This window comes from Uranotaenia lowii, chromosome 1 (assembly GCF_029784155.1).
Source record: "Uranotaenia lowii strain MFRU-FL chromosome 1, ASM2978415v1, whole genome shotgun sequence".
NCBI classification, from domain to species: domain Eukaryota; kingdom Metazoa; phylum Arthropoda; class Insecta; order Diptera; family Culicidae; genus Uranotaenia; species Uranotaenia lowii.
In genome coordinates, this window is record NC_073691.1 from 2,220,470 (window position 1) to 2,232,431 (window position 11,962).

The window sequence follows — 11,962 nt, forward strand, 5'->3', positions numbered from 1 at the left end:
GAACCTTAACCAAAACACACGGAATCCCATAAACTTCACATGAACCTGGTGGTGGTAAATGTGGTGTATCGTACGTACCACGTCGTCCAAATATGAACTTTTTCGGTCGTTTAGTCGAGCAGGAAGCAAGAAAAATGTGACCATCGAATCCCAACTTAGTCAAAGAGAAGGAAGGAAGCGAAGAAAATAATCGTAGGGAAAATATGTGACTATATTGCACCAAATATGGATGATTGGAATTCGATACAGTTCCTTTTTGCGCTTGGGTTTAGCGAAACAACGTTACTACTTCCATTGGAGATTCGTTCCCTCAGTTCCCATCCGTTTTACTCCCGTGAACCCATTCTATTATTTGCTTCAAGTTTAACCCTTTTACGTTGGTTATTTGGTATCGGCAAACCCAGGGCGATTTGACTGGGTTGTATTTATTTCGCAAATAACGATCGATTGGACACTCAGAAAATAAAGACTATCGTTGTTGAATGTAAAATGAAAAATGTTAAACAAATTTAAATCGCTTATGTTCTGATGGATTCGAAAATTAATTTAGAAAAAAATAAGTAAAAAAACAGTTTTGAGTGTATACAACATGGAAGTCATGTTTTGAACGTAGCTCATACTTAGCTTGGTTATTTACTTCTATTGCACAGAAAGATATTTAGCCCTACCGGGTAAGTACGTTCAGACATGGGTAAAATCTTTGAAAAGTGGCGTCTATTCGTTTGGAAGGAAAGGAAAAGGAACGCAAATTCCAACGCGCTCGAAACCTGGGTACCCGGTTGTGGCAAATTGGATTGTCAATTCCGCGTGAGATAAATTTCAAACTCGATCACACCCTACCCTTAATAAATCGAGAACACCGGTGAACGTTAAGAATTGCGATTTTTCTATTCCAACATAACAGGGTGAGGTGCGAAACGATTCGACGAAACTCTTTGAAGGTCGCATGGTTTGGACTTTTAAATATCTCAAAGTTGTTAAAACCTAAGCAACCACTGAACTGTCAAATTAAAACCACCTGCTGTTGTTGTCCGATGCAGTTTTGCTGCACCACTCAAGAGACCAGAAGAACGCAAGGCCTGCTGCTGCTGTTCCGGCATTGGGAAGTGCATGTTGGCGTTTGACTTTGGGGATGCCGTCATGAGCTCCTTGGATCGACGAAAAACCCCACCCAGACCGCTCTTAATTTGCATTCGCTTAAAGCGAGCGAAATCGGAGGGAACCAAGCGAGCGAACAAATGCGCTAAAACTTTTAGCGCCTACCTACAAACTGCGGTAAACAATTATCGATATACTTTCGAATTAGCTTTGCCCATCATCATCGTCGGAAAAGGGAAACTTGTTCGATCGGAAATAAGTGGCCAAGTGGCATTTAGATCAAGATATCTGCATTGTTTTGCATCCATCCTCAATTTGAAAATGTCGATTCGATTGAAGCAACAAAAAATGCATATAAAATGAGACGTTTAGTTGAAGGTCAGTTGTTTTGTGGTTGTACTCTTTGTGTAACAAAAAGAATTTAGAATTGATATTTTACCGTTTATGAGAAACCGAGTCAAAGTCCTTCAAAAGACTGCTGCAACTGGTCAAATCAGCAAAGAAAATTGCAGCACACCCAATCGAAGCAATCGCTGATCTCCATCTTCGTTCGCTAACTAATCCGATCAACAGTGAGTAATCCGAAAGCATCAAACTTTAGCCAAATGCAATGGGCGTTATTCAACTCTTGAATAGAGAAACAGTCAGAGTCAGTCGATGCCAATTCATAGAACAGTTAGTTTAGTAGTGATAGGGAAGGGAAGATTTCTCCGAGACATCAACGCGGTGGAATTCTCGGTATTCAATCGAGTGTGGTTCGGGGCTTATGGACTAACCTGGTTGGAAGCAACAAAAACAACAGTACGGTTCAAATTCACCGCAGTTTTCCTCCACTAATGCGTGAAAAGTTAATTATCTTGGACTAGCCGACGACTAACTAACTGACTGACTGACTGGATTCTCCCTTCAGAAACACAAACACGCTTTTCCAAAACGATTCATCGAATCAAAGAAAAAACTCGAGAACCGCCAAAAGCCTTTTTGGATTGGATGGGATGTGGTGGTGCTCGTTCAGCTCACGTGAGTCGTTGTCGATTGATGGCAGTAAGCAAGCAAGCAACAATAGTTAGTCTATTGCCATTCCATGCCATCATACTATGTGTGTGAGTCGAAATTTTCTTGATAGCTAATTACTTAATCTTTAGCAGCTAGGCTGCTGCTGCTATTTAGGTTTGAGCTAGTTTTTCGCGATTCTGTTTTACTATTTCATTTTTTCTTGTTTGGGTAATTGACCGGTTAATTGATTGTCCATGTCAATTTTTTGTTCGTTGTTCGTTGGATGACCAGCGTGTTGATTAGATTTGAGGAAAAAAAGCTATTCTATAACTGTACCAGCTTATAGAGATAGATTTCGATTTTTTCATCAACTGACTGCTGTCTTCGAATAAAGATATATATATGGCATGTAATATTACACCCAATAAAAACACTAGGTATGTTGTTCAACTGTAATCTATCTCATGAGGAGCCCTGTTACGAGCCGTTGATAAAGGCCACTTAGAATTAAACGAAGTATCCACCACTTCCGCTAATTTCCAAAAGTTGTTCCTTGAATCTAAAAAACTAGAGCCGAAAGAAAAATGCTAATGACATATTGTCTTGAATAAAGATTTATGTAAGAGATAGAAAAAATCTCAATCTAACGGGACCTTATGATGGATGAAGACTCTCCTCAATGCATTCTGATGAAGTGTTTGGTGATCATACAGGGTGGTTAAAACATTTTTATTTTGAAATTCCCGGTTTTTTTTACGGTTTTCCCGGTCGAAAATTCAAGGTTTCCAGAAAATTTTCAACATATTTCATTTATTTGGTTGTTTCATAACACTCAAATCATTGAACACTTAGACGAGCTCGATTCTATTTTCAAGATTCATCACATTTTTTTGTAAATGAACAAAAAAAAAAAACATCCTACACCAAATCGTTATGGGTTTTTAAGTCATGTTTACAAAACATTAAAAAATGATGTGTCAGGACTTTTCAATCAATCATTCGTTATGCGGCATTTCCATAAGTTACAGATACCAAGTGCGTTACTACAGCTCACAAAATCCACGTGTCTGAGAATATTCGAAACTGTTCTGAGGGCGTTCAATCATGTAACTCTCTCGTCATAGTAAATTCAGTAAAAATTTATCTCACTGATTCACAGAGGATTGTTTAAAATTTCCCCATATTTTTCCAAATACGGGGTAATTATGAACACTTGTTTATAGGCATTGTTTGATTATCTAAACTTGTCATTCACGAATAGCCTCATAGGTGTAAAGTGTCACTAATAAAGGAAAGGAAACTTGTCTTTATTGTTGAAATGTGTAAAAATAATCATAAAGATCTTTAAAATAAACCGTTATATATAACTTTATCAGTTTCTTAGAATCTGTAGATGTATGGATATGTCGCCCTTAAATCAGTCAAAATCAGCTTTTAAACCCTCTTCAAACGAGAAAACGTAAATTTTGTTGCCTTGTACCATCGAAAATAAAAAAGTAAAAATAATCAATTTTTTCGCAATATTTTGTTATTTTACTCGAAACACAAATATGTATATTTTAACATTTAACTTTGTTAAAGAATTTACTTAGTGTCTTCTACCGACATAAACACACCCTCATAAAAAAGCTCGTAAAAATTTTGGACAGTGTTTCCAAAATTTCATATGACTATTTTATTTCAATTTTTGTCACGATTTTCAAAGGAATCTCAACATTTCTCAACATTTCAAAATTTTCTGGATAAATTATGACCAGTTCTCGAAAAATATTAATTTTGAAAGCACAACTTAAAAAATGATTTGGATCCCGTGATGGTGTTTTTTAAATTTCAAACAGTGCGTTTTTGATAGGAGATGGTTTCCTTTTTAACTCAGCAATATCAAATTTATTATTATCGAACTACAAAAACACCGTGCCGTGACTCTTGTGTTTAACACTCGAATTAAACATTATCACTCAAAAATTAGAATATAAGCATCTGTTTAAAATTTCCAAATTTGAAACAAAAATTTAACTTTGATATGTTTGTTTTTACAAGATAGATATTTTTTTAAATGAATATTGAATACGATACTTGAAAAAAAATTTAAGACATTTTTTGGATTTCTCATCTCGTTCTTCGATACAGTTTAAAACTCTGGGGTTCGGTAAAATTTGTGGTATTTTTTTTTTCAGTTTAGAGGGATAATTGAAGAGAGATCGTCTCTTAAAAATTTAAAAACTTATTATATTCCCCTTACACATTTTTTAACTGTTCAATTCTGTCTTGAAAGTTTAAATTTTAATTCTGAATTTTGGGTTGAATCCCTGATCTTGGAACCAAAACTAAATTTCGGTTTCCTTTTGTCAATTTTCCCGGTTTTGGGTCTAAATTACCGGTTTTCCCGGTTCAATTTTCAATTCCCGTTTTTCCCGGTTCTGTGGCCACCCTGTCATTGTATGAAGAATATATCAATTGCCTGTCGAACTTTCGTTTTATTTCAGCAGTGAGAAATTACAGAAATGTATAAATGTATGTTTGGAAAATTTTGAGCAGTTCATAGATTTTTCTCTGCCATTTTTAGATATCGGGAGGAATTAGCAAAATTCAAAAAAGTAGCCGAAACTCTTTTTAGGCTTTTTGCATTTTTCGCCTTTGGAAGTTATAGATCGGTTGGTTTGTTTTGGGGTAAAGGTTGTAATTTTTTTGAGAAAATGACATTTTAAATCTTTTAGATCCTTAGCCAATATCGACTGTCTTAAGAATTAAAGTAGAAATCCTTTGGCTACATTTAGAAGAAAAACTGCCTTATTGTTTTGTAAAAAACTCACAGTTCAGATGCAAAATTAAGCTTACAGAAAGAAATTAAAAATTGAAATAATGTAAAATTCATTCCAAATTAAAATTTAAAAATGAAGCTCTAGAGCCAAATGTGTAGGTATAATAGAACCATATATTAATTTTGAGTTTGTTTTACCACACGATGCTCCACATTTAAACCATGAATTGAGGCGAACTTTAGTAAGTTACATCAAACTAAAACAAATTTGGTTTTAATATTAAAATTATCACCATTTAAAATTTCATTCACGAAATTTTCCAATGCAACTGAGCACGTTTCGGTATTGAAATTTTATTGAACATTTCTCTATTCATTTCAATTTTAGTAGATATAAACTATAGAAAGCAGACTCACCGAATTCGTGGCCTTTTTTATCCGATCCGTGTTGTCGATTCTCGAGCCCAAGATCATAAAATTTCGCTACGGTAATCTGCTGATCCCAAGCATATTGGGCTTTTAGGTTGCATAGGAGTCCATTTTTTTAGGTCAATCAAACGCAAAAACCCGTCACTAGGTAACGAGGAGAAGCTCAAACAAATCAACACATCCCAACAACCTCTAAACCCCACTAGCACCAACGATCTACTGTGGTATTTTTCTTCACCTTATCATACATATTCACCACGGTTGCTAAGGAAATCAAACCCAGGAGAAAAACCACATTATCACTTTTCACAACCACATTCAACGCTTCACAATCTCCGATTAGGGAAAAATCACGTCGAAAAACACACCACTATCTTTTCCGAGTAGTTTTCAAACCGTAATTTAAACAAACTCCAACAAAACACGACCGAAAACCGGGAATCGACCGACGAAGACGCATTTACCTATAATATTGGAAAAAACACACATCGCACACTTTGATGAAAAAATTTAATACACGTCTAAGCTTTACTGCTTAAATAAATAGGATTGGTGTACCTAATGATGATTCTGAGTAAAAATCATTCGCTATGGCGCGGGCGTGGTTTAATTTTGTAACATAAATTATTCAAGTTTAACAGGTATTTCCTGAGACGGATGCTGGTCCAGTTTGTTGATGTTTTTTGTTGTGGAAAATCATAACATCGCAGTTAATTTTTATTTTGAAGGTTTGAACTGTTTTGTTCAATGATTCGTTTCCTGTAGAACAATACAGTACCCCGATTAAATGACTTGATGTATTATTTAATCAACCTTCGAGAGCTACAACGGGATTACCCGGATTACCACTTTCTCGGCCGTGGGTTCAGCAGCGCGAATAAATGCAAATTTTGCGGTCACATGACGGCCGAGCCGGAAGGCTGCTGATCCAAGGTAAACAAACGGGCTCATCTCCCGGTCGGTCTCGGCTGAGCTAACTTGGTGCTCAAATCCGGGCGAAAATTTGAAAACTGCGCGCCGACCGTGTCGGATTTGTACTCAAACAGCACGTTACCAAGTGGAATTTTAATTAGATTTGCGTAGTTGACAAGGACGGCCCTTCCTGGTAGAGACGGTGGCCAAGCTGCCACTTTCAGTCGACGATGGCTAAAGAAAAAGGGACTCTTTCGTTCCAAGAAAAATCTAGCAGAACTGACCTATCATCGTCGACTGCAGGATGTTAGCTGGGCTTGAGCTGAGTCGAGACTTTGCGTGGCAGTGGTCTAGAAGCTGTGTAAACGAATTCTGTCGGTTTGCCAAGTATGTATGTACCTAGACCACGTTTTTCTTCACCGTGTGTTTTTGCGGGGGAGGAAAAGGATAGGAGGGTACGAAAATCCTTCCGGTTTGTGATTTGCTATTGCAGCTGATCCGCTTCCCAGTCCGTTGTCGTCGTGGGATCCCGTCTACCATCATGTGGTTACACATTCCGCGGGGCACCAACATAACATACACACAGTAAGCTGTGCCACGGGACGTTGAAAGATGGAAGAAAGTCGCGGGTTGCCAGGACAACGACGTTAACAACTGGCTGGTACGCTGTTAAGGAACTTATTGTAAGCTTCCAGTTCCCCGCAAATGGGGAGCGTTGGAATCTGGAATCGCGGGCAGAGTGCTATGGTTAATTAAAATTCAACGGTGCAACGGTGGCTGCAAAAGTTTTCCTTTCGAGTTCCCATCAACGCCAACCATTTGTCGTCGCCTACTGACTGTTTTGTGCGATTATAATATCTCCATTTGAGATGCCTTTTCGTTTTTCGAAGGGTATAAGTGTAGAACGGGTAAAGAGAATAGTGCAGTTTGACTTTTCATAAGTAACCATTTGAATAGCTTTGATACTGATTTATTTGTTCAGAATTCATTATGTCTTAAATTGTTTGAAAAGAACGGAAATCATTTGAATTCACAAACAGTAAGCAATTCAATGTTATTCTTGCATGTGATTGTAAAATCATCCTTACCAAATAGGGTTGACAAGAATAAAAAATGGACACACAAAAACCAGCTGAAAATCGTTTGCTGGTGAAAGATAAATCACTTAAATCCAATTCCCAATAGCACACATTCTGTCAGCAATTTGTGCGCTTGAGCTTAATACCCAGTTTCAATCTACAATTTTATTCCATCTGTTTTCTCTGTTTCCGTCGAGTTCACAAGCCATACTTGTAGTTACCCGCGTTAGGGTGACAATGGATGTATGGGAAAAATTTAATGATCGAATTTCAAAAACCCACCATGAACCTACATTTTGTTCTGCGAAATTTTAGCTCAATTGGACTTGATTTTAGAGAGTCTCGAAGTTTTTTTTACGCTCAAATATTACTTAGGGCAAAAGTGAATAAAATGGAGGAAACCATTTTACGGAGTGTTTAAGAATCGGCTTTTAAGTCGTTTTTGTCAATTGCGTCACTTTGGTAATTTATGTAATTTTTGTCGCAGACAATGACACCAACCGTGAGATCCGACGGCGAATGATCAGCGGAAGTCGTGCCTACTATGGACTCCACAAGCAACTGCGGTCGAGAAGACTTAGCCCTCGCACGAAGTGTAACCTGTACATGACGCTCATTAGACCGGTTGTTCTCTACGGGCACGAGACATGGATATTGCTCGAGGAGGATCTGCGTACATTCGGAGTTTTCGAGTGATGAGTGTTAAGAACCATCTTTGGCGGCGTGCAGGAGAACGAAGAGTGGAGGTGATGGATGGAAGTCCAAGTGAAGCAAGATCTGGCGAATTTGGAATGTCCGAGATATTGGAGAACGGTTGCCATGGACCGAGTGAGTTTTAGTCAAGTTAGTGTTCGTCAAGTTATATCGTGAGACGGAATACTACGAAAATAATTCAATAATAGTCATTTATGTAATATATGTCATTATTGTCATTTTTTTTATTGTTGTCGTAACTTTAGTAATGTTTGGCTTCATTTTATACCTTTTGTAAATTTTTTCATCTTCGTAATTTTTGTGATTATTTAAATATTTCGTAATTTTTATCATTCGTAATTAGGCTGGAATAAATATCAATTTCTTCTTTTGTCAACCACCCCCCACCTTTTGAAATTTCCAAAAAACCCGAAGGTAGAAACAAAGTTTTGAGTATTTTATGTATATTTCGAAGAAAAATTCAATATCCGAGAGATTACAAGACAAAGAATTTTTTGTTTTGGAAAATGGGAAGTATTTCATCTTTTGAATTCATATTTTTATTGAATTTTTCGAAACAATAATCACTTGATTTATAGGTTTTGTACAATGATATAGGATGAAATTTTGTTGCATACAGCTTTCGTGCAATTTATTCCAATTTATTTGTTTTGTCCCCCTCCTCGCGATGTGCCAACTCCGAGTGACAAAAGAAGGATTTGTAATTTGTTCCGGCCTTATGTAATTTACGTCATTGTTATAATTTTTGTAATAGTTGTTATTGTTGTTTCGTTCTTTTTTGTAATTTTTGTCATATTTAATGATTGTTTTTGTTTTTTTTGTCATTGTTGTCGTTTTAGTCAAATTTTTCTTTTAACTATTACCAGATGGGTTTTGCCATTTAAGTAATTTTTGTCATTTTTGTGAGTTTTGTTGTCATTGTTATCATTTTTGTTTTTTCAATATATTTTCCAATTTTATTTACTTTTTTATGTAATTTTTTTTTATTAAAAAATTTGTGACATTTAAAATTATTGCAGGTCAGTTCGTGATCAATAAAATCTTAAAATTACATATTTTTCACTTAATCTTTTTTGCAATTCATTTCTAATAATTCAAAGATGCCCTATCCATCAGAACTTCGAAAAACAAATCTCTCAGAAAGTCGACGAAAATTCTTAGTCGAACCAGTTTTTGGACGTGTGATTTTTGAGGGTGAATAATCGAAACTTTGGAACACTTTAAGGCACCCCTAAATGAAGATCGATTGAGCTGAAATTTTGTACAGGTCGTTTTTGGGCCAATCAACAAAATTGTACATGGTCGGATTTTGAAATTGGCCACCCTAACCGACATATACAAAACTTCTCACTTTTGGGCTCTTATTTTTGTCAGTTCGCTTGGGGAATACAAATTTTAAGATTGCCGAAACCGTCCATTTTCTATCTAATGTGCGACCGACTTCACACACATACCCACGACGTTTTTGTTTCCGGGAGTGTTTTACAGTGTCGCCAAAAGTTGTCGGAGATTTATCGTCCTTGGGGTTTAAGGGGAGTATTCTTTCCACCACCAGAGCAGCTGTGTATGTACGGTTTCCGGATCGCGTTACCTTTCTTTCTTCCTGATGGTTGACACTTGTCGAGACAGGTTGTTATTCGGAGGAGGTCTCGAGGGAGGAACGCAAAGCAAAACTTTACATGTGGAAGCCGAACCGAACCAACCCAAACCCAAACGACCTTCGTCGAATGTCAAACTATATAAGTAACAAGTTTATTTACGCGCCCGCGTTGCCTGGGATACCGAAGCAAGTGCGTAAAGAAACAAAAACAACAACAAATCGCCTTCCATACAGTCGACGTACTCCCTGAGAAGGTTTTTTTCGGCCCAAAGCATGATTGTTGTGCAGTTTTTTTTTGCGCGTCAAATAAAACCGACCCCCGTCGAATCAAAGTAGGCACCCGATAAACTTGTTTTCTTTCTCTTAATCAACCGAGACACTAGGCAACCTGCCATTACCGCCTTCTTGGATGGATCGACACGGCAGTGACCTTGCTCTCGCTTTTGCTCTTCAAGTTGGTTGACACTCAATGATCGTCTTTAAAATATAAGAACGCGGTTCATACCTGTCTTTCTTACGCTATCCCCAACGACATTATCACAGCCTGCTGCCTTAATTTAACGACGTATTTTTTATAGTTTGATGAGGGAGCTTATGTGTGCAGTCATCGTCAGTGATTCTTGTCCTGCATGCGAGGATGCTTAATATGTTACTGCCACTAGCAGTCGTAATAGCGCTTTTTTATGGCTGCAGCCGTTGTGTAGAAAATTAACTACTCGTTCGGTTTTAATAAATAGTAACGAAGTTTTATCGTTATAGTTATTGAATCATTTCACACTATGGGAAGACAAATTGGTTTTTGAGATTCTAACGGCGTGTTTGTAAATTGATTTTTTTCTATCGAAGTGATTTTTTTCTATCGATGCTGGCGTTCGTAAATCAAACAAACTGTATTCAAAAGCATTGGGAGGTGATTTGACGATCGATTGCGGTGATTTGAAAAATCGATGCGTCACCGAAAAAATCAATTTACGAACGTAAATTGTTGATTGGATATGAGCATTGATTGGTTTTTTAACTTGCTTTAACTTGATTGTGATTGTTCAGTAAACAATCGTTGAAAATTCAAATAAACAAATTATTAAAAAAAATCGTTGAAATATATTAATTTTCCATTTTTAAAATAGATTTTCCAATGTAAAAATATATTTGATCAGTTTTCCCTTTTTTGTTGGAATTTTTTCCAAGTAGGTAAATGAAATTTAATCCGCAACGAAACAAAAAAAACTGTAATAAGTTGATCCAAAAACGGAAATCATCATTATCGTTGATCACATTTTTCTTACACGTGGTTTATTTTGTTTTTTTTTTTTTTTTGCATGCGTAGGTATGTGAATGATGTCGAAAACTGTAACAACCATGTGACTTGTTATTTTAGGATTTTGCTTGCTACCCGGAAAAATCAAAATCCAAAAAGGACACCAGTGACAATTGTCCCTTGCAGCGGAATTTTCATCAGGAATTGCGGCGACAACAGACACCGATGATGTAGGTTTATTGTTTTGTCATCTGGTAACATATGCTGTCGCTTACTGTCGGGAACACAACAACAAAATCGCTGACAGCTGTCGTTTACAATACTGTTTGATGGTTGTTGCTGTATAACTTACTTATTCGACTCAAAAAAAATCGAATCATCGTCGATCCAAGTGGTCCGTTTAAATTTTCACCACAACAACCCTTTAACAAACTGTTAAAAAGCGATGCAGACATCAGGTAGACAAATTTCGCAACCTTTTTAGTTTAAGCAGCTCTGATTGGTTTTCATATCGATCGATTTTGATCGATTGTTTGATAGGTATGTTCTAACGATTCGGAAAACCAGCAGCTCACACAAAAAAAAACCGAAAACATTATTAGTAGGCCTCGACTTTGAATTGGTTCAGTGGATACTGGGGCTAGAATTAAAAAAAAATCAACGCCAACTAAGGTTGAAATTGAATGAGAAATGATGCAAAAAAGCCGAGTTTCTACAAACAGTAAAGGTTGCCAACCGGATGGTTTTCTCATCAGATCTCACCGGGCAATCAAGTGGAAATGCGCCCTTTTGTATGTGCGTTTCCCTTTCTGATTTTTTTCATATCTCTATCCATATGATGGTGGAAAAAATCGTTCAAACCAAGCCGAGGGTGTGTAGTAAGAGCCCCTCGATTTTTTTCCACTCTATACTATTTTTGCCCAAGAGCCTGCATCGGAAAATCGAAAACCAAAATAAACCGATAATTAGAGACAGACATAATTGCTTTCGGTTGGTTCCTTCCCCTGCATTCAGTAGCGTGGCGATTTGTAAACGAGCTTATTGATGGTTGAGAAAATCTGTGTTTCCGATCGGTTGTAGAGTTGCATGTTTTTTTCCTTACTATCTGTTTTTTT